Source organism: Bison bison, unplaced genomic scaffold (genome assembly GCF_000754665.1).
Source record: "Bison bison bison isolate TAMUID 2011002044 unplaced genomic scaffold, Bison_UMD1.0 scf7180017864289, whole genome shotgun sequence".
In the NCBI taxonomy this organism is placed as follows: Eukaryota; Metazoa; Chordata; class Mammalia; order Artiodactyla; family Bovidae; genus Bison; species Bison bison.
Genome location: NW_011494861.1, coordinates 17992838 through 18016806, shown reverse-complemented (window position 1 = coordinate 18016806; position 23969 = coordinate 17992838). Strand labels below are relative to the sequence as shown.

The following is a 23969-nucleotide window of genomic DNA, read 5'->3' as shown; positions in this document are numbered from 1 at the left end:
CTACCTTTTTTGGCACCATAATATTTATATGAATACTCAGTATTTGACATCATACTCAGTTCCCCACTTAACGCCTAGATTATTTCTTCAAGATAAACCCAATGATACTCTTAATTCTATGCCTTGAGAATTACTCTCCAGTCCATGGTGAATGAGGCCTTCCAGTTCTCAATCTCTGGTTCTATCACACTGCACGATCATTACTATAAGAAGATTGATTAAATCTCTATTTCAGCATATGCTTGCTTTGGGCATTTTTTAAAAAGGTAAATAGTAACCAGGAAACACAAAATTAAAGAGGAAAAAGAGATGAGTTATAGGAAGGAAAGGATAACATAAAGCTACTGCAGAAAATATTAGTTTTATGTATATTTTTTCTCTTTCTAGTACCTTAATCCATAAACTCTCTAACCCTACTCTGACTACTTTATACTCACTGAGTATCTCTATTGGTGGCCTTCAAAGAACTAGGTAATATTATGTTTGTACTTATTTGCAGACTTAAAGGTCTATTAAAAACACATGCCCCATGGCCCATAAAATAAAGGGGGAAGCAAGCATTCGATCTCTTTTAAAGCTCATATATAGTCAAAGACCTTCATTTTCCTGACACGAGTGAAACTTAAAACTTCACCATGAGCAAACAGAGCCTCATCATTCTCAATGGAGAGTTATTTTAAGAAAGAACAACTAAACCAAAACTGAGTCGCCCCTTGGATTCACTGGAAATGCTGCTCCAAAAATAGCAATGATCCTATCACAGCTTCAACTATGCAGACAGCTCTCTCAACATAGTTGAAAATATCCTTTATAGATTGATGCTTTATGCTTACTACTCTGGTAGACAAGCTGCAGACACTGAAATCACTCAACCCCGAAGCTCATGTGAGAACACCATGACCCTCTTCTCTTGCTTGCTTTGCCTCCCAACTAAACTGTTGATGCCATCTATTTAATCCACATGTAAGATATATTGGCAAGGAGTATCCAAGAAATAGAGATCCCAAAGAAGACTGTATTTGTGTTCTTTGGCACAGAACCAAAAAGAGGAATAAAGAAGCACAAAAAGACTTTGCTTTAAAACCAAAAGTGCTTAGGAGAAAGGGGGTTTTAAAATATCCTTTCTTATTGACTTATAATATCTTGGAAAAACAGTTCTCCTCTCCCAAGAAACCATCCAGATTCCATGAAGTGATGTCAGATGTGATCAGAGGGATATTCCTTCTTCTGCTTTCCTGGAGACTCAGTGGTTTTTGAACTGTCGCCTGGTTTTCCACAGACATTAGTCACATGCCCTTTCCTTTTCTCCTTTATTAAAAACAATTACAATTTCCTGCAATGACAAATCGATGGTTTGGAGCTATGATGACATCAAGTAACTCTTCAACATGGAGATGTTCTAATCGGTCAGACGAAAGAAGAGGCAGCATGGATAGGAGGAGAGAGAGAAGAAAGAAAAGGAAAGGAAAAAAGAAACGATTAGAAAAGAAAGGAGAGGGACCAGTGACTGAGCCTTCACAGAGGCAGGGTACCAAGGAAGAAAAACTGCACCCTCTGTTCCTTTTCAGAGAGCCCACTAAAATTAGGAATTGGGAACTTGACAGTTTTCTCTCTTTTCTCCTCCCTCACTTTCCCCAAGTCCCCCTGTTCCTGGCATGGTTTACTTGGGCTACCTGTGTGTTCCTGGCTTCCCTGTCTGCCACTTACCAACCTTGGCCACCATCCTTCTGTTCTCCCTCAACCCAGCAGTTCCAATAATTTCCTTTGAGCCATTCTCCAAGAGGCCTCCTCCTCCACCACCAACTCATCGGTTGTGTCTACTCATTTCCCTTTCCTTCCTTGCCCATCCCTCTCCCAGCCATAAATTACTCTTCCAGAGGAGAGTGGTAGCAAACTGGATGCAGTGCTCTAACTCCTGCACTCCAAAAAGACATAGGTAGAAGTCGGCAAGTATAAGGGAAAAATACATTTTTAAAAGCTAGAGACAGTAGGAAACGGTCATTAAGGAAAACTATAGAGGAGAGTCTTATTTTGTTGGAGACAAACATTTTTGTCCAGATTTTCCCTAAACCAAAAAAGGGTAAAAGTGTAGCTATCCAAAGGGTGTTCACTTTGCACGTAGACTGCCTCACCTATTATAATACATGTATGCCATTTCAGTATTTAATCTGAGCTAATAACATAAATGTCTTAGTTTGTCCACTAATATGACCAGAGCCTGGCTCAGACCTACAGTGAAGAGAATGGACATTATTCAAAAATTCAAACTATAACATCTTGCTTCAGAAATAAGTTATTAAGAGATATACTTGTCATCCAAAATATCTTAATATTCAAAGAAGAAATGACATACATAAGTGTCATAAAATGCATAAGCTCATGAACTGACCGGGACCAATATACATAAATGTCATAAAAAGCATAGGTTCATGAACTGTCTAGAACTATGTATTACAAGAGAGATGTGTTCAGTCACTCAGTCGTGTTCGACTCTTTGCTACCCCATGGATTATAGCCAACCAGGCTCCTGTGTCCATGGGATTTCCCAGGCAAGAATACTGGAGTGGGTTGCCATTTCCTCCTCCAGGGGATCTTCCTAGCCCAGGAATCGACCCTGCATCTCTTGCATCTCCTGCATTGGCAGGCAGATTCTTTACCACCATTCCACCTAGGACCCTGAAAAGAGAGACGAGCTGTATTAATCTACTTAATTTCTGCCAAGATCTCCCTTTACTCATCTTCTCCACACCCTAGATGGAAATACTCGCCATGAACTTCTCTCTGAGGGCTCAGACAGAGCAAAGTGAAGTTTCACCTTGATCTTCATAAACACTGTCTCAAAATCAAGCTTTCCTTGAGGCTGACATAGCAAGTTGTTCTGCCATAACTTAAGTCTTTTATTTCTGGTATGCCTCCTGGAAGAATACACACTTGTTTCACTATTTTATCACTGTCACCTACTGATTTGAGATTAACCATTGTCCAGTGTCCAGCCTACCACATTCCTTTGTTGTGCTCCACAACTGCTGACCCCTCGCCACACTCTCAGAGAAGGCAATGGCACCCCACTCCAGTACTCTTGCCTGGAAAATCCCATGGACAGAGGAGCCTGGAAGGCTGCAGTCCACGGGGTCGCTAAGAGTTGGACACGACTGAGCGACTTCACTTTCACTTTTCACTTTCATGCATTGGAGAAGGAAATGGCAACCCGCTCCAGTGTTCTTGCCTGGAGAATCCCAGGGACGGGAGAGCCTGGTGGGCTGCCGTCTATGGGGTCGCACAGAGTCGGACACGACTGAAACGACTTAGCAGCAGTAGCAGCAGCAGCCGCACTCTAATATCTAACTTTCCATGAAAGTCCCAACTCTTGCTTAGTTTCCGATTAGGTAAAAGTAAAAGAATATAACAATAATGCCTCTCGTGTTCTAGTTTAATAGTCAGTCAAACAGCTCCCTTATAAACCAAGAGAAGTAATTCAGGCCAGAAAGAAGAAAAAGATCCTGAGCTGTCTGAAGGAAGTTGAATGAGCATCAAAAATTCTCATGTTAAAAAATGAGACATAAAAAGATGCATACATGTGTGCCCTAAGACTGGGACCTAGGGCACTGTTACCCACAGGCAGAGCAAGCCCCCTCCAGAGGAAGATGCTGCCTGCATGCCACAGGTGGTCAGGCAGCCTCCAGGAAAACAAAACCAGATGCCCCCAAGGACCCTCAGCCAATTCCCCTCACAGAAACAACTTGGGCCAAATCTTGGATATCTGGGTTTGGTTAAATCTAAATCTTTCTGTCACTGTTGTCCATCTGTTGGTTTTCAACACAAAATACGCAGAATGATTTCCCTCTGCCACCTGCATCTGCTAGCCACTTTGCCAGTTCTGTTTCTTCCTCTGGGCGACTATCCCCTTTGACCTGCTCCCCCAATCCTTGGGCTGTTCTCACACCATAAGGCTTACAGGTCCCCAGAGTACTAACTAGTATTCTCCTAGATGCTTAGGGCAACTTCAAAAACTTAGTGTTTTCTACCTCTGTCAAAGTGCTCCTACTACTGTGCACGTGGCACTCTGATATGTCACTGTATCTTTCTATTTTCTTTCATTTTCCCATCCCCCGGCTGTCCCATACACATCAAGGGCTTCACAGTCTGACTCACAGTCTTTCCCTTTGCCCAGCTCCTAGAGTCACTTGAAGAAATGTCAACACACTCCCTTACTTCCAATGACCTTTGCACACCATTCTCAATGTCACCCTAACTCAGATTGATTTTTTATTTCTGATCTAATGTGGATCTTTAGTGGCACTTGTCTAAATTGTTTATGGTCATCTCTTCTTCAGGAATTATTCAAAATATTCACCATTTTTCTTGCCCCTTCTTCCTCACCAACCTCAATCTCCTCTGACTCCTACACAAGTATGCCTCTTTCTTTGATGATAAAATGTAGGCCACTTATCATGAGCTCTATCACTCCCTTGAACAAAGCTAGTGGAGGTGATGGAATTCCAGCTGAGCTATTTCAATTCCTAAAAGATGATGCTGTTAAAGTGCTGCACTCAATATGCCAGCAAATTTGGAAAACTCAGCAGTAGCCACAGGACTGGAAAAGGTCAGTTTTCATTCCAATCCCAAAGAAGGCATTGCCAAAGAATGTTCAAACTACCATACAACTGTACTCATTTCACACACTATCAAAGTAATGTTCAAAATTCTCCAAACCGGGCTTCAACAGTACGTGAACTGTGAACTTCCAGATGTTCAAGCTGGATTTATGAAAGGCAGAGGAACCAGAGATCAAATTGCCAACATCCATTGGATCATCAAAAAAGCAAGAGAGTTCCAGACAAACATCTACTTTTGCTTTATTGACTATGCGAAAGCCTTTGACTCTGTGGATCACAACAAACTGGAAAATTCTGAAAGAGATGGGAATACCAGACCACTTTACCTGCCTCCTGAGAAATCTCTATGCAGGTCAAGAAGCAACAGTAAAAACTGGACATGGAACAACAGACTGGTTCCAAATAGGAAAAGGAGTAAGCCAAGGCTGTGTATTGTCACCCTGCTTATTTAACTTATATGCAGAGTACATCATGTGAAATGTCAGGCTGGAGGAATCACAAGCTGGAATCAAGATTTCGGGTAGAAATATCAATAACCTTAGATTTGCATATGACACCATCCTTATGGCAGCAAAGAACTTAAGAGCCTCTTGATGAAAGTGAAAGAGGAGAGTGAAAAAGTTGGCTTAAGGCTCAACATTCAGAAAACTAAGATCATGGCATCCAGTCCCATCACTTCATGGCAAATAGATGGAGAAACAATGGAAACAATGAGAGACTTTATTTTGGGGGGCTCCAAATTCCTCCAGATGGTGACTGCAGCCATGCAATTAATACACACTTGCTCCTTGGAAGAAAAGCTATGACCAACCTAGACAACATATTAAAAAGCAGAGACATCACTTTGCCCTCAAAGGTCCATCTAGTCAAAGCTATTATTTTTCCACTAGTCATGTATGGATATGAGAGTTGGACTATAAAGAAAGCTTAGCACCAAACAATTTATGCTTTTGAACTGTGGTATTGGAGAAGACTCCCGAGAGTCCCTTAGACTTCAAGGAGATCAAATCAGTCAGTCCTAAAGGAACTCAGTCCTGAATAGTCATTGGAAGGACTGATGCTGAAGCTGAAGCTCCAATACTTTGGCCACCTGATGTATAGAATAGACTCTTAGAAAAAGATCCTGATGCTGGGAAAGATTGAAGGCAGGATGAGAAGGGGATGACAGAGGATGAGATGGTTGGATGGCATCACCGACTCAATGAACATGAGTTTGAGCAAGCTCCAGGAGTTGGTGAAGAACAGGGAAGCCTGGCTTGCCACAGTGCATGAGGTTGCAAAGAGTCAGACATGACTGAGTGACTGGACTGAACTAATCACTCCCTCACACACAAACACACTCCAACATTTATTTCTTTACTTATTTTTATTACCTTTCTTCTTTCCTACAGGATGAGGCTTCTGAGAAAATCATAGCTAGGAAGAAAAAAGGGTTCTTCCTTTCTAATTCAAATCTCTTGAAAGGATAATTTCTTCATCTCCCATTTGTTTCTGTTTTCATCACATACCCCCCAATCCCACTGTAACCTGGTTTTTATGAGAACCACTTTCATGTTTATATTGTTAGTTACTTCCTGATTTTTGAAGTTCTCTGCTTTTATTGCAGTGTTCTTTCCCAATTCTTTCCTTGCTTTTGTGATCACAGATTCTCGGTCTCCATTGTGGGTTTCTCTTTCCCTTTCTGATTCTTATGAGTTATTCTCCTGGGTCATGATTGCAATCCATTCTTTTGTCATTCACCTTGTTCACCACTGGGAAATTTTCTATTCTTGAACTATGAAGTGCCTGTGTGTGTGTGTGTGTGTGTGTGTGTGTGTGTATCTGGATCCCCCACAGACATCTTGAAGTCAACATGTCAATGTTATGGGTGTTCTACCTGAGCAGAAACAAATTTCAGACACTGAATTTTAATTCCCATCTGAAATAGTAGTCTAATTGATGAATCTGTGGATATTTTTCCATGGATATATTTGCAAGAAGGGTTTGAATTTTGGCCAAAGGCAGAAGCAGTATGTGACGGTGTCCACAGAAAACCAAAAAGGCAAGAACAAGGGAAGAACCACAATGACATTCTGTCCATTACTTGATTTTAGAGACTGGATTTCGAGTTCTTTAGTAAGAAACAAAAAGAACTCTTTTCATAGGAAAACTGGTACAACCCAGGATACATAAGCAATACTTTAAGGTCTAATAACAAAATGAAGCACCAATTGAGGATAAGGGATACTCTCTCCATTTCTGGAAAGAATTAAGGGCTGTCAGCACCATTCTAACACTTGAAAGTTTTACAGCCTTGGGTTGCATTAGAAGCCAGCTCACTAATAAGGCCAGCTTTTCCCTAGAGAAACAGTGAGGGCAGAGCATCAGCTGGAAATGTTGAGTGTCAGCAGACAAGGTAAATACCATTGCCAGCATGCAACAGCAAACAGCAACAGAACCATAGATGCCAGTGGGCATGGGTTTTTATGGCACACCAGTCTGAAGACTCCCAGAAATACTAAAGAAAGGGGCAATGTATGAAGGTAAGATTTTATAGTTATACATTCTACTCGTGTAATCTGATTGTTAATAGCAGTGTGACATCATTCGTTCTCAGGGGGCATGTGGACTGGAGGATATTCAGTTTGTCTCTAACACTGAACTCATAGTCTTCTTCCCCACACTATCTTCTCCTCCAGTGCCTCTCTCTGAATTGCTGCCACCTCTATTACCCTCTCTATGACATGAGAAGAAAAGCCAGGATTCCTCCTCAATACTTCCTTCCCTCACCCTTGACTTCAGTTCTCTCAATGCTGCGGCTGCTGCTGCTAAGTCGCTTCAATCGTGTCCGACTCTGTGCGACCCCATAGACAGCAGCTTACCAGGCTCCCCTGTCCCTGGGATTCTCCAGGCAAGAACACTGGAGTGGGTTGCCGTTTCCTTCTCCAATGCATGAAAGTGAAAAGTGAAAGTGAAGTCACTCAGTCGTGTCCGACTCCTAGCGACCCCATGGACTGCAGCCTTCCAGGCTCCTCCATCCACGGGATTTTCCAGGCAAGAGTACTAGAGTGGGGTGCCATTGCCTTCTCTGAATTCTCTCAATAACCACCTACTAATGACCCCAGGAAGATAAGATCTCAAAATGATGATTGTTTCTCTTCTGAATGCCACAAAAGAGCCAAGATATCATCATCTCTCAGACATAATCAACTGGGAACAACATTTTTTTTTTTTCTTGAAATTCAAATGTGGAGAACTTGACAACACTTTTTACACCCAAAATACTAACTCACTTCTGCTAATGCATATGGGAGTGAGTAGTACTACTGGAAATAAAATGGAATTATTCTCCTGAAATGTTTACGTATTGTAAGAACTTGAGGTTGAAATATAAGAGTTAACTGGAAATTTAAAGGATTTGAAGTCTAATGTCTTCTGTGCTAGGCAGAATAATACTCCCAAAGTTGTCCATGTTCTAATCCCTGCAATCTGGCACTATGTTACTTTACATGGAAAAGGGGACTTTGCAGTGATGCTTAGGAATGCACTTTGAGATGAGGAGACTATTCAGGATTTTCTAAGTGGGTCCAATCCAATTAGATGAGAACATTTCCCATCTGTGATCACAGAAAGAGGTGGCCATGGAAGCAGAGTCAGAGAAATATTACATTGCTGGCTTTGGAGCTGAAGGGAAGGGGATTGCAAGCCAAAGAATGTGGGCAGCCTTTAGAAGCTAGAAAAGGCAAAGAAGTGGTTTCTCCTGCAGATCCTCCAGAAAGATACACAGCCCTAACACCTTGATATTAGCTTGGTGAGACCCATGTCAAACTTCTGACCTACAGGATTGTAAGGTGATCAATATGTGTCATTTTCAGCCATTAAGCCTGTGATCACTTGTTGCAGCAGGAATAGAAAATGAATATATCTTCTCTCACTTAAATACAATATCTTTGGAAAATAAAAGAGCAGAGAATGAATGTCTGGCTTCCAAAGATGGTTTCAAAGCAAAGAACCTGTTTTAAAAGAAGGTGTGATTGCCTAGATAACTGGCTCAAAAGGCAGAAGAGAGTAAATTCCACCTTTCCAGTTCTTGGCAGTAGTTTATTTATCTGACCAAGAGAGTCACACCCTGAAATTTATTTGGAAGGGTAGCATAAAAATACCCATATAGCTTATTGGGTCAGGATAAGAAAAAAGAAAAGCATGAGGGAAGAAGTACCCAGTAAAACTTAAGAGAAAATGGTTGAACCAAAAGTCAGAGGTAGCATGTCAGCACCCCGAGGAGAACAGGTGCTTAAGCCAGAATGACTTGGTCTCATGTCCCACCTCTACCACTCACTGGCCATGTGGCACTGACAAGCTGCCTGTCATCATTCCTTCTCAGTTTCTTTATCTGTAAAATGAGAATAATGAAAGTATAATCTGTGTATACTTATTAGAAATAAAAATCAGGTAACATATATAAAAATCACACATAAGACATCATCAATAAACATTATATTATTAATAACAATATCTAAGGTCTCAAATGTCTACATAATCAGCAACAAAGTTCAAAAATCATAATACAGGAAAGCAAGTATCAGCTTAAAGACTCTGGGTAGCTAGTCACTTGTTGAAGACAACTATGTCTGAGGACAGGCATACCTGGTGTGACAGAAATGAAGTTAAGTGAAATAGAAGTAATACCACAGTGCAAAAAGAAAGGAAATGCAACTGAAATAAGACACCCGAAGTAAATCCACAATGGAAAACATTTAGTGAAAATAAAATAGCAATGAACATTTTCTAGGCATAAACTACTGCTGGGCATGGTCAGGCAAAGGATAGCTTTGATACATCCCAAAGGCAGTTTCTAAAACTGACACAGAATAAAAATACAGTGATAATCTAGAACTTCAGGTGAGAAAGTTTCTGCCCGAAGACAGGTGCTGCTAATAGCAATGGCAGAACTTCTGATAAATACTTTATATGACTTGCGGGTAATATCTCTCAAAAACATTCAAGAAAAAAGCAGAGTTATGATAATTTATTTTAATTCATATTAATAAGAAAGAACTAGATGGTGACATGGCACGGGAGAGTTCTTTTAATGAAAGAAATTCTATTTTAGTTCTTGCAATGGCCAGGACTGGTAACATCAGGGATTAGAGTTCAAGAAAACAGATTTCTAAAAGGGAATATGGTATAGTCTCAAGGGGAAAATGGCCCTTTGTAGGTGAAAGTGTATAAACCTTGAAAATCAGCATAATTCTAGGTTATCCCAATAAGGCAGAAAGGAGACAGAAAGTAATAGGAAGAACGAGGTTCTGTAAAAGAACTCCTTGCTGAGCTAAAATTTTAACAGAGCATATGTAGATTTTGGAAAGAGGAACAGCACAAACTATTAAAAAAATAAGGTCAAAAATAAATATAAAGCCAGCATAAACATAAAAATGCAAAGTGATAAATTTTAAAATTTACAAAATCTGCATTCAGAATAGTAAGCAAGATAGAGTATAATAATACAGAAGGGAAAAAACTGAACTCTTCAAAGTCTGCTTTGCTGCCAAGACAAATAATCATGAAGAAATGCACTTAATAAGTCATTAACTTGGCAATAGTTTATGTATCCCTAATAATAATAGTGATCACAATGAACTGAATCCCAAATACATGCCAGATGCTTCATATATATTTTCTCATGTAAGCTCTCAAGTCTATGAAGTCAGTATTATTTTATTTTACAGATTAGAAACTAAAACTTACAGAGATAAAGTCACTCGCCCCAAACCACACCGCTTGTAAGTTTTGGAGGCAAGTTTTAAACTTGAGTTCCTTTAACTCCAAAGCCCACATTCTTTCCCCTGTTCTTCAGTTGGTCTCCCTAGGATCTGTGAGTCACTGTGTTGGGCCTTGGCAATGAAAAGATGCATAAGGCATGACTCTCGTTTTCAAGAAGTTCAGTCTAGTGAAGAAAACAACCATGGAAACAAATGATTATAATGCAAGGTGCAAGGCATTATAACAGCAGGGTGCCCAGAACTGTATGCAAGAATGGGAGACAGAGGGAAAACCAGCTCAGAGAAGCAGACATGAGTAAGGTTTTTTGAAGTTTCTGTCAGCTGGTTTGTGCACATCAATTCTTTCCTCCTTCTAGGTATCTTCCTGTTCTGGAAAACAGGAAAGTTGAACTCTACACTGGTCCAGCTCCCTTGCACCTAGGGATCTGGATGTCATTTAGAGTCTACCAATCAGCTGGGCTCTAGTTGGCAGGTGATGCCAACATGAAGACCTCACTTCTGACTGCTGCTTCTCTCTTTGCCTCCAAGCAGGGCTGGACCATTCTGTTACAGTGCCCAGCCCAGCCACTGGCAGTGAGGGTGTGGAGAAGCAGGCTGTGAGGCAAACCCTCGTTGCTGGTGTGGGTCTAGCAGACTTGGCATGACTCAGTGATGGCAGCTGGGGTTTAGAGACTTTGTCAAAGAAGATTCTATAGAAGTTGGTGATTAATGGGATGTTTTGTCCCAGCTTCTATAGACTCTTCTTTCACAAAGTCTCTAGAATACATTCCTATATTCCCTTTCCCACTGTCACTATCTGGAATAGAGCATTTTTACTTTGTCATGTGCTAAGATGTCTTCTTATTTTTCTCGCTCTAATGATATACGTACTCCAGCCCATGCCATATGATATTCGAATTGGTGTTCTATTCCTCTTGGTTCCATCAGCCCTACACAATAGCCCTGCAGATACCCTATAAGTTGCCACTCAAAGTTGCCCTTCATCTGACACTCAGCCTACCCTCCAGGATCGCCCCAACTCCACTATGCCATCAATTGAGCAAAACTGATTTACTCACTGATGTCAAACATGCTCCTGAGTTTTTTGTTTTGAGTCATTTTTATTCATTTGGTTTTTTAATTAATTCATTTATTTTTTGCCTCACTGCTTTGTTTAAGGTGTACTTTCCTTACATATATAATTATCAAAAATGTATCTAATATTCAAGGCCCATTTTCTATCTTAACTTTCCCATGAATCCCACAATGATCATCCCAGACTGAAAGGAGCCCCTAAATCTGAATTTCTAAGTCATTTAGTCTAGTCTATAATAGATAGATTAGAATAGGTAATTACCATATGTAAGCCTGCTTTGGTAATATTTGCCAACAGTAGAAATCTTACCTCTAGTATATTTAACTTAAGAAGATATTTGTATGAGTTTCATACATGCACCAAAAATAATGGAACAATAGCAAAAAATATAGTGCAATAACATAGAATAGTGTAACAGGAAGCACAAGTATAATCGCAAAAAAATGTAGTGCAAACTTCCATTACCATGGATCTGGCAATATAAATTAAGAATATATAACATTCACATGAAATCATTAACAATAATTTAGATTTTTTTATTAAAATTGAAAAATGTCCCCAACATATTATTGAGTAAAAAGTCTGGCTGTACAACAGTAAGTATAATTCTATTTATTTTAAACCATATCAAATGTCAATCTAGATATTTAGAAGGGGATGAAACAGGTCATGGGATTTGAAGTAATTCTCTTTTCTTATTTGTATTCTTCTGTATTGGTCTTTACATATATATATATATTATATATATATATATATACACACACATACACACACTCACACATTTATTTATATGTATGCATATGTGTCGGAGAAGGCAATGGCACCCCACTCCAGTACTCTTGCCTGGAAAATCCCATGGACGGAGGAGCCTGGAAGGCTGCAGTCCATGGGGTCACTGACGGTCAGACACGACTGAGCGACTTCACTTTCACTTTTCACTTTCATGCATTGGAGAAGGAAATGGCAATCCACTCCAGTGTTCTTGCCTGGAGAATCCCAGGGACAGCGGAGCCTGGTGGGCTGCCGTCTATGGGATCACACAGAGTTGGACACAACTGAAGTGACTTAGCAGCAGCAGCATGCATATGTGTAACCTACACGTATAGGTATGCATAGGTCTTTACATACAGATACATATACATGTGTGCATATATTTATGTATATATAATACCAAGCATTCTTTATTTTAATATTATAGAGCATTCCTAATCTCATTAGCTGGACAAAGTTCCCAGAAGTCAAGCACCACATCATTGTGAGAACAACCTCACACATCATCTTGCGTATTATTAAGTGCTCATTTAATACTAGCTGAATATATGAATGGTGCAGATGGGCTGTAACTTGAAGATGAGGCAGAGAACACCCCACTCTTCCCACCTCCCAAGTTTGCCGATACTCCCCAGCTGCAGAACCATCCTAAGCCACAGGGCCTGTTTACATCTGAAAGAACTAGATTTCAAAGGGTAGCACATAGGATCTGCTGCTCTGGTAGAGAACAAGAGACAAAAATACACCCAAAGCCCCAAGTGTATGCCCTTTGACATCTCTTTGTTGATAACTAGAGACAGAACAGGTTCTTGGCAAAAACAGTGTGTAATGATAAACTCTGGGGGCCTGGGTGGGAATAGGCAATGTAATTCCACAGGCATTACACTAGGTTTAAAAATAGGAAGCTTTTCCCTAGAGAAGTGGTCCTTGTGGGTGACTGGAGCAGATATGATGTGTTTCAACTTCACGGGTAAAGACCCATGAAGTCATCCCATATTTTAGTCTTTTGTGTGTGTTTCTCTTCTTTTCTCTTTTAGTTCTCTCTTTCACTGCTTTAGACTATTTTAAAAGGTTTATTTCAAACCCTGTTTTCAAACAAAACATTCTTTGCATATTATGTCATACACGTGCACATGCACACATACAGACGCCACAGAAGTCAGTTCTTTTTGATGATTCAAACTGAACTGACAGTTCAGTCAGTTCACCAAACGGAACTCTCAACTTTCTATTCTATTGACATGGGACAGGTGAATGAATTCTATAAGAACGCTGATGATTGAAAATCCTTTATACTTGGACTTTGTAAGGTGGAATAACACACTCCTCAATTCAGAAAGTATCTATGGATTTGAGGAGCACAAAACTGGAGGCAGAGAAACCTATTCAGAGGCTGTGGATATATATGAGAGATATTTAGGGAAAGGACTAATAGCAATTGGTGGTGAACTGGATGAGGTTAGGGTGAGCAAGAGGAAGAGTCCAAAATGACCCCTGGGGTTTTAAATTAAGTAACTGCTTAACACAATTCACTGAAGTGGGAAATAGAAGGAGGAACAGATCTTGGTGACAGTTTGAAGTCATTGTGATAATCAAATTATAGATGCTTATTAGATGCTTGTATATATGGTTCTTTAGATCTGAGCAGTATGTAAATTCAGAAATTGGTAATAATAAAAACTGTAGAATGAATGAGATAATGCATTCCTGACCTCCTAATAGGTTTACTCAACACAATACATGCTTAGGGATCCAACAGAGGGAGAGAGAGAAAGAAAGCATGTGTTCTAGGTAGTTCATTTTCAAAAATTTATCCAGAGCTGTACGATTTAAAAGACTAGAGAGACCATATTGTTTCTCCTTTGTTTAAAAATATGTGTTTACTTCTGAATTACATATCATAGAACAGCAGAGGGTGATCTTTTCTGATGGTCTCAGAAGCTCAGACTGGTCCAGGAAAAGGTAAACGGAGTGAGAAGAGAAGGTACCAAATCAAACACTGAGGAATAGTAACTTTAAGGAATAGGCAGAAGAAAGGAAATTGGCAAAGACGTCTGAGAAGCAGTGATGAAGAGGTAGGAAGAAATCCAGGTGAGTTGGCATCTCCAAAGCCCAGGGTGAAGATCAATCCAAATGTTCCTGGCGATTGAAATAGCAGAAGAACAGAAAAGTCTCCACCAGAACTAGAAACAAGAAGGTCAGTAACATTGACAAAAGCAATTTCAGAAAAACAGAAGAGGCAGAAACCAGACTGCAGTGGGTTGGAGAATGAGTGGCTCTTAAGGAAGAGAAGATAATGGGCAAAGACAAGGATCTTGGCAGTGAAGGAAAAAATGTGAGGATGTAGAGGAGGATGGAAAATGTTTATGGTAGGAGATTTAAGCATCACTAAAATAGTCCACTCCAGTACTCTTGCCTGGAAAATCCTATGGCCGGAGGAGCCTGGTGGGCTGCAGTCCATGGGTCGCTGAGAGTCAGACATGACTGAGCGACTTCACTTTCACTTTTCACTTTCATGAACTGGAGAAGGAAATGGCAGCCCACTCCAGTGTTCTTGCCTGGAGAATCCCAGGGGCGGGGGAGCCTGGTGGGCTTCCATCTATGGGGTTGCACAGAGTCGGACACGACTGAAGCCACTTAGCAGCAGCAGCAGCAGCAAAATAGTTTAATAGGAAAACAGCAGTAAGGGGAGATAATATAAAAGGGAAAGAAAGATTTAATTAGTGTAATTAAATGCAGAACCCATCAGAAAAGATACATCATGCACAGAAGTGGTGGATATTGTTGGTGCTCTGCCCAAGCAGGTACCACCAACACCTAGCTACTGTGAGTACTGGCTAACAGCTTACTGCTGGTGCTTTTCTTTGGAAAAATCTCTTTTCTCCAAATAGGAGCTGCCTCAAAGCATGGTATGTCTGCCTTTTCCCAGGGTGGCTGGCAGACAATGACCAATTGACAGAAAGTTACAAAAAGCCAGCCTTTGCCCCAAGATAGGACCAAATCCATGATGCAATTTATGCTCCAGAGCTCCCTATGGGATTGGACTGTGAGACCACATGCTTGCTTAGCCCCTCATTCTGCTTGTTTTTCTGTTTTCCTCATCCCTTTCTGCTAAAAGAAACCCTCAGTAAATTACAAAAATTCCTGTCTCTGGCATCACTTCCTGGGAATCTCCTTGAATATCAAGAGAAAATTGCTCACGAATTAGAAAGGGAGGAGGGAAGGGAGGAAAGAATGCACAAGGTTTCTAGGGTTGATGGCAGGTATTACATTGAGGAATGCTTCTCTAATTAATGCTGCTCTAGAAATAAAGGAGAAGGTGGGGGTATCTCCTGTGACACGGCGTGAGGTAATGGGGATAGGAACTTGAGAAGACTTAGAAGGTGTGAGATACTAATTGTGGGAGGAGACAGAAAAGGACACCAACCACTTACTAGAGAGATGTAGGGGGGTTAATTAGATGAGGTTCAGAAACAAATACTTTGATACCACCTTCACCCAAATCTAGTTAAACACCTAATTTGAAAAATCTAAAGAGCAGGACAAAGAAGAAATTCTGCTGTTATTAATGATTTCACAGTATATGATCATTCTTAGATTTTGAGCTTCCCTGGTAGCTCAGATGATCTGTCTTCAATGCAGGAGACCCAGGTTCAATCCATATCAGGAAGATCCCCTAAAAAAGGAAATGGCGACCCACTCCAGTATTCTTGCCTGGAGGATTCCATGGACAGAGGAGACTGGAGGGCTACAGTCCATGGGGTCGCAAAAGGGTCGGGCATGGCTGAGCAATTAACACTTCCAGATTTTGAATTTATAAAAACTATACAATGAAAAATTGTTAATTATAAATTGAATTCAAAATTTTCTGCTTTCATCTTCAACATTCATAGTAAAATTTCCCTCTGCAGGTCATCAATAATGTCCCAGTTTTTCTATGAAGTGGACACATTCTGTCCTTATCTTCTTGATCTTTCTAGGGCATTGACATTGTTGATCATTTTCTTCTTGAAACTTCTTCTTCCCTTGGCTTCAGTGTGTCATCATATTCCTATTTTGCCTCCTATCTCTAAGGATATTCCTTCATATACACTCTCATGTATACACCTCTTTTTCTTTTTCTCCCCGTCACTCCCCCAGGGCCCATCCTCCACTTTCTGATATATATATATATATAATGAATCATGCCTAAACATCATGCCTAAACATGCCTTATGTGCATGCTCAGTCACTTTAGTCATGTCTGACTCTGTGCAACCCTTTCGACTGTTACCCACCAGGCTCCTCTGTTCATGGGATTCTCCAGGCAAGAATACTGAAGTGGGTTGCCATTTCCTACTCCAGGGGATCTTCCTGACCCAGGGATCAAACTTGTGTCTCCTGCATTGCAGGCAAATTCTTTACCACTGAGTTACTGGGAAAGCCTTAGAGACCTCAAACTCAGCAAGTCTAAAACTCAACTCATCCTTCCATTCAATTTTCACTTTTTGAAGTCGGACTGTGAAGAAAGCTGAGCACCGAAGAATTGATGCTTTTAAACTGTGGTGTTGGAGAAGACTCTTGAGAGTCCCTTGGACTGCAAGGAGATCCAACCAGTCCATTCTAAAGGAGATCAGTTCTGGGTGTTCTTTGGAAGGACTGATGCTAAAGCTGAAACTCCAATACTTTGGCCACCTCATGCGAAGAGTTGATTCATTGGTAAGGACTCTGATGCTGGGAGGGATTGGGGGCAGGAGGAGAAGGGGATGACAGAGGATGAGATGACTGGATGGCATCACCAACTCAATGGGCATGAGTTTGGGTGAACTCCAGGAGTTGGTCATGGACAGGGAGGCCTGGCGTACTGCAATTCATGGGGTCACAAAGAGTTGGACACGACAGAGCGACTGAACTGAACTAACTGAATCATGGAGACAGACCTCACCAATACTTTGTATCTAAACCAGAACCCTATGGTGGTGGTGGTGGTTTAGTCTATAGTTACCCTAAATGCTTCTCTTTTTCTCACTTCCATATCCAATCATTTACCAGGTCCTATAAGTTATACATTCTGAATATTTCTAAAATCTCTCCCTTCCACTGTTTACTATTGCTTTACACTATCGTACTTTCTCATGTTTATGGAGCAAAATCTTTACTGCCTGGAATATCTCCCATCTTCCTCCATCTTCTTTCATCTCCCTTATGGAAATCTGAGCAAACCGTGTTCCTGTTTAAAACACATCAATGGTGTTCAGTGTATTTGAGACAAAATCCAAATGCCTTAATACATCTTCAAACCTTTCATGATCTGGCCCTTGCTATGTAACTAACTTTATCTCTCACTGTTATTTCTCTTCTATTGTTTTTTCTGAATCCCCAAACTACTTACGGTTCTGTGCCTCTGTTAGGCTCTCCCTTGGTTCCATGAGAGTTCACATGTATTATTTAGCCTAGAATGCTCTTTTCCAGTGTATTTTTGCAATAACTACACATTGTCAAAATTGGTACAGATGTCACCTCTCCTAGGAAGATTTCTTGACATTTGTCCCAGCAGCTGAACCCACCTTAGCTCAGTCTGTGTCCCTCATCAAAGCATTGATTTCATTATGCTGCTGACAGGTGGAGGGATGAAACTGTAACTGAGATGTTTGTGATTCTACAACAATTTCTCTATGGTACAGTATTGTCTGTCATGATAGATTAAATATTTCTCAATATTAAGAAATATTCCTAAAAAGAATTAAAACAAATCCCACTGTGGGACATACACATTGCAATGCAGAAAAGAGCCATTTCTGTATCCATAAAACTCCTTTTGATGAAACAATGAAATACAAAGGATAACTAGATAATAAAACAGATGTTTAAAAAATATTCTGTCACTCATAGACTCCAGGAAAAGTATTACTGGTTGTCTGGTCAAGGCTATGGTTTTTCCTGTGGTCATGTATGGATGTGAGAGTTGGACTGTGAAGAAGGCTGAGCGCCGAAGAATTGATGCTTTTGAACCATGGTGTTGGACAAGACTCTTGAAAATCCCTTGGACTGCAAGGAGATCCAACCAGTCCATCCTAAAGGAGTTCAGTCCTGGGTGTTCATTGGAAGGACTGGTGCTAAAGCTGAAACTCCAATACTTTGGCCACCTCATGCAAAGAGCTGAGTCATTGGAAAAGACTCTGATGCTGGGAAGGATTGGGGACAGGAGGAGAAGGGGACGACAGAGGATGAGATGGCTGGATGGCATCACTGACTCTATGGCCATGAGTCTGAGTGAACTCCAGGAGTTGGTGATGGACAGGGAGGCCTGGCGTGCTTCGATCATGGGGTTGCAAAGAGTTGGACACGACTGAGCGACTGAACTGAACTGAACGACACACAGCATGGGAAGATCCAATCCACCAAAGCTTTCTGGATCCTTCTGATGGTGCTCACAACCTCTCCAGAAGTCTCATGAACCTGTAGCCAAGTCTCACTTGTCATTATTTCTCAAGGGACAGAGAAGCTTCTGCTTCTAATTCCATCCTTTCACCTAAGAAGTTCTTGAAAGCCCACAGACTCCATACAGATATTCAGTACATGTGTATCCTCTTTTGATGGGAGAGTTTTGGTTTGTCTTTTGCAAACCAAAATTATTGTTTGTAGACTTTGATTCCAGAAAGATGCCAGACCATTCCTGTCCATCTGAAATTTGCAAGTGTTGTTGTGGCTGAGGAAAGAGATGTCTGTATATACACATGGAGGCAACCTCCCCACCTTCCCTTCTTCACTCCTATCCCCTGGCTTTTCTCTCACCCTCTCCTTTCCTCTGAGAGTTGGGACCCAGAAAGGCATGCTTCTTCATCCCTTGCACTGGGCTTTCTTTCCAGAAGGTCAGGGCCAGTGTTCTATCTAAGGAACATATTTCTTTTCCTCAATCTCTCTTCCTCACCCGCCCCTGACATTAATGCTTTTAAGCCATCTGAGGATCATTTGTTGGCTGAGTGATCACGTTCAGACTATGGCCGAGTGATGACTCACACTCTTGTGGTCTCCCTATGTTTACCATGGATATTCTATTCCAGCTGGATTTCCCTTTCCCCAGGAAATGTAGAGCTAAGTGATTTCTCCATTTTTCTCCTTCTCCTCCAGCATGCTTCATATGACCCTTTCATCACCAGTATTCTCTCTAAAAGGTGTATACATGTATGCATGTGTTTGTCTGCTATAAACCAGGGATATGCAAATTCAGCCTGTGGCTAGTTTTGTATGGCTTACAAACTAAGAATCAAGTTTATATGTTTAAAACTTGTTTAAAAAAACAAAACAAAACAGAAGAAGAGGATGCAAGAGAAACCATATGTGACCTGAAAGATAAAAGATATTTACTATCTGACCATTTACAGAAAAAAAAATGTTTGCCAACTTCTATTCTTAAAACTCAATATTCAGAAAGCTAAGATCATGGTATCTGGTCCCATCACTTCATGGCAAATTGATGGGGAGACAATGGAAACAGTGACGGACTTCATCTTGCAGACGGTGACTGCAGCCATGAAATTAAAAGACGCTTGCTCCTTGGAAGAAACGTTATGACCAACCTAGACAGCATATTCAAAAGCAGAGACATTACTTCACTGACAAAGGTCTGTCTAGTTAAAGCTATGGTTTTTCCAGTAGTCATTTATGGATGTGGACTATAAAGAAAGCAGAGCACTGAAGAATTGATGCTTTTGAACTGTGGTGTTGGAGAAGAGTCTTGAGGGTCCCTTGGACTGCAAGGAGATCAAACTAGTCCATCCTAAAGGAAATCAGTCCTGAATATTCATTGGAAGGATTGATGCTGAAGCTGAAACTCCAATACTTTGACCACCTGATGCAAAGAACTGACTCAGTGGAAAAGACCCTGATGCTGGGGAAAATTGAAGGCGGGAGAAGAAGAGGACAACAGAGGGTGAGATGGTTGAATGGTATCACCAACTCAGTGGACATGAGTTTGAGTAAACTCTGGGAGCTGGTGGTGGACAGGGAGGCCTGGCATGCTGCAGTCCATGGGGTTGCAAAGAGTCAGACATGACTGAGTGACTGAACTGAACTGAACTTTTATTCTATATTAAAGTATGGTTCTAAGTTAGAGTGAAAGTCTCTCAGTTGTGTCCAATTCTTTGCGACCACATGGACTGTAGCCCACCAGGCTCCTCTGTCCATGGGATTCTCCAGGTAAGAATAATGGAGTGGGTAGCCATTCCCTTCTCCAGGGGATCTTCCCAACTCAGGGATCGAACCCAGGTCTCCCGCATTGCAGGCAGATTCTTCATCATCTGAGCCACCAGGGAAGTCCATGAGTCAATCAAACAGACATGAATTTATAGTCAAGCTCTGTCACTTACTAGCTATGTGACCCTGGACACAGTATTTAACCTTGCTGAACCTCAGTTTTCTCATCTGTAACATAAATTAATAATTAACTCCAATGACTGATGGGAAGGCAAAAATGATATGCTATATAAAGTATTTATCATAGTGTCTATGAGTAAGAAGAGTAGAATAAATAGTAGCTATTTTTGTAACTGTTATTCTTGATTGGTGGGGGAAGTCTAATACACCTTGTATGCTTACACAGGAAAAGGAGGCACACAGGAAAGGCCATGCCCTTTCAGACCAATGTGGAATGTGAAAGTCTCTCAGTTGTGTCTGACTCTTTGAAACCCCATGGACTATACAGTCCATAGAACTCTCCAGGCCAGAACACTGGAGTGAATAGCCTTTCCCTTCTCCAGGGGATCTTCCCAACCCAGAGAGCAAACCCAGATCTCCCACATTGCAGGCAGATTCTCTACCAGCTGAGCTACAAGGGAAGCCTAAGGTCGGCCCACTGAGTTGGCTGGGAATCAAAACCGGGTCAACTGCTTGGAAGGCAGCTATGCTCACCCCTATACCATCGCCAAATCTCCTAACTCTCCTGTGATTGGATCTATATCTTCACTCTCAAAAAGGAGAACAAATGCTTCCATATACGGCTCCAAACTGTTTCGATGGAAGAAGATCTCAGAGTTATATTTTCCACTTCTTTTCACCCTAGGCAGACACCTGAGAGTAATCCTTTCTCCTCCATATTTATCCTCAACCTTAATATCCATTCAATCACTGAAGCCTTACCTAATTTACCTATGAATTATTTTCAAATCTGTCCCCTTCACTCTAATGTCACTGCCATGGGCTCTCATTATCTCTTGCCCAAACAGTGGTCTTCTGTCTTCTTGCCTGTGCTGTGCTGTGCTTAGTTGCTCAGTCATGTCCGACTCTTTATGACCCCATAGGCTGTAGCTTGCCAGGCTCCTCCGTCCATGGGATTTTCCAGGCAAGAATACTGGAGTGAGTTGCCATGCCCTCCTCCAGGGATCTTCCCAACCCAGGGATTGAACCCAGGTCTCCCACATTGCAGGTGGATTCTTTACCATCTGAGCCACCAGGGGAGCCTATCTTCTTGCTTCCCTTCCCCAAACTGTTACTCATATTGCTGCTGGAGTTATCCACCCAAGCCACCATTCTCACCAACCTGTGACCTTCCTTACAACCACCTCATCTCTTGTCACTGTCCAGCTCATTGCTCTACTCACAACAACATCAAACTACTTATAGCTCCCCATCCACGCTCAACTATATTGTTCAGTGCCATCATCCTTTGCTTGTGTTATTCATTCTACCTAACCCCTTCTTTTTTAATAATAAAACTACTACATGGTTATAATTGACAATTAAGAATGCAAAAAGAATTAAAAGAAAATTATATAGTACCCAAATTCTAATCCTTCAGAGATAATTGCTATTAATATTTTGATTTGTTTGTTTCTATTTTTGTGCATATACACACAATAATTTATAGAATTTGGGGCATGCATCTTAAGCTCTTGGTATTTCACTGTTATTATTTTTTTGATCAACACAAATTTATCTTGTTCAACCAAATATGCAATAAGCTATCCTTTGCAATTATTGTCATTTAAACTGTAATAAACCATAGAAAATTGACAGTCGTGGTTTTCTCAGCCATTTACTCTTTTGGGCAACAGATTTTCTCATTTCATTCAGAGGAATTTCTGTAAAAGTAAGCATGCCTTGGGCACTGCCCAGAAAAGTGGAGCAATTATCTTTCACTGGGGCATGGAATGAAAAGAAAAATCTGGGAACATCAAATCTTTCCTTCTCACAATAAGTTTAGTTATAGAGACAAGTTGCAATTTGGTTAAAGTTAAGTGGCAATTCTGGGAGTAATGTGTATATTTGAACTGACTTTGCTGTAAATAAAATTGTACGTGCATGCGTGCTAAGTCGCTTCAGTCGTGTCCCACTCTTTGTGACCCTATGGACTACAGCCTGCCAGACTCCTCTGTCCATGGGATTCTCCAGGCAAGAATACTGGAGTGGGTTGCCATCCTCTTTCCAGGGGATCTTCTCAACCCAGGGATCAAACCCACATCTTTTATGTCTCCTACATTGGCATGCAGGTTCTTAACCATTAGCACTATCTAGGAAACCTATAAAATTGTACACACTAACTTAAATCTCCTTGACTTATCTCAGTGTTCATGAAAAGACTGGCGTGAGTCTCAGTAATGTCACTGTCACCATGAAGCTCTTAAGATCAATGGTCACATTTCATTATCAATGAAATTGATTCAGACTAGATTCTGTTCTGTGAGGAATAATGGCTCCTTAAATGTGTTTCACCAAAGGAATACCACAGTCAAAAAAAAAAAAGGAAAGGAGTAGACTGTCCTCTTTATTCTAAATGCAAATTATTAAATGTTCTGAGAATTCTGTACCTAATAAAACTAAAATCTGTTTAAATTCCTAGGAGATGGCATAAGTAAATACAGATTGCAGCTCTGAATTAAGATGACCTGGGTTGATTTGGGCTTTGCCAACTTCTTATCAAATGTTTTGGAGTATTATATAATCTTACTAAGACTTGGTTTCATAACTTGAAAAAATGATTGTGATTATTTTAAAAATGAACTTAAAAATAACCTAGAAAGCTGGAATAATAATAGCCTAAGGATATAAACAAGATTGACTCTTAAGACTGACTACGCAGGTTAAATGAAATAAGCAATCTTGAGAAAGAAGAATGGAACTGGAGGAATCAACCTACCTGACTTCAGGCTCTACTACAAAGCCACAGTCATCAAGACAGTATGGTACTAGCACAAAGACAGAAATATAGATCAATGGAACAAAATAGAAAGCCTAGAGATAAATCCACGCACCTATGGACACCTTATCTTTGACAAAGGAGGCAAGAATATACAATGGATTAAAGATAATCTCTTTAACAAGTGGTGCTGGGAAAACTGGTCAACCACTTGTAAAAGAATGAAACTAGAACACTTTCTAACACCATATACAAAAATAAACTCAAAATGGATTAAAGATCTAAACGGAAGACAAGAAACTATAAAACTCCTAGAGGAGAACATAGGCAAAACACTCTCCGACATAACATCACAGCAAGATCCTTTATGACCCACCTCCCAGAATATTGGAAATAAAAGCAAAAATAAACAAATGGGACCTAATTAAACTTAAAAGCTTCTTCACAACAAAGGAAATTATAAGCAAGGTGAAAAGACAGCCTTCAGAATGGGAGAAAATAATAGCAAATGAAGCAACTGACAAACAACTAATCTCAAAAATATACAAGCAACACCTGCAGCTCAATTCCAGAAAAATAAATGACCCAATCAAAAAATGGGCCAAAGAACTAAATAGACATTTCTCCAGATG

At 40.6% G+C, this 23969-nt stretch overlaps 1 protein-coding gene across 1 annotated transcript in view; it reads right to left on the bottom strand.

Moving 5' to 3' along the window:
- Positions 1 to 23969, bottom strand: part of PAPPA2 (pappalysin 2) — a 316922-nt gene that overhangs the window by 202809 nt on the left and 90144 nt on the right. The gene's annotated exons all lie outside the window — the stretch shown is intronic.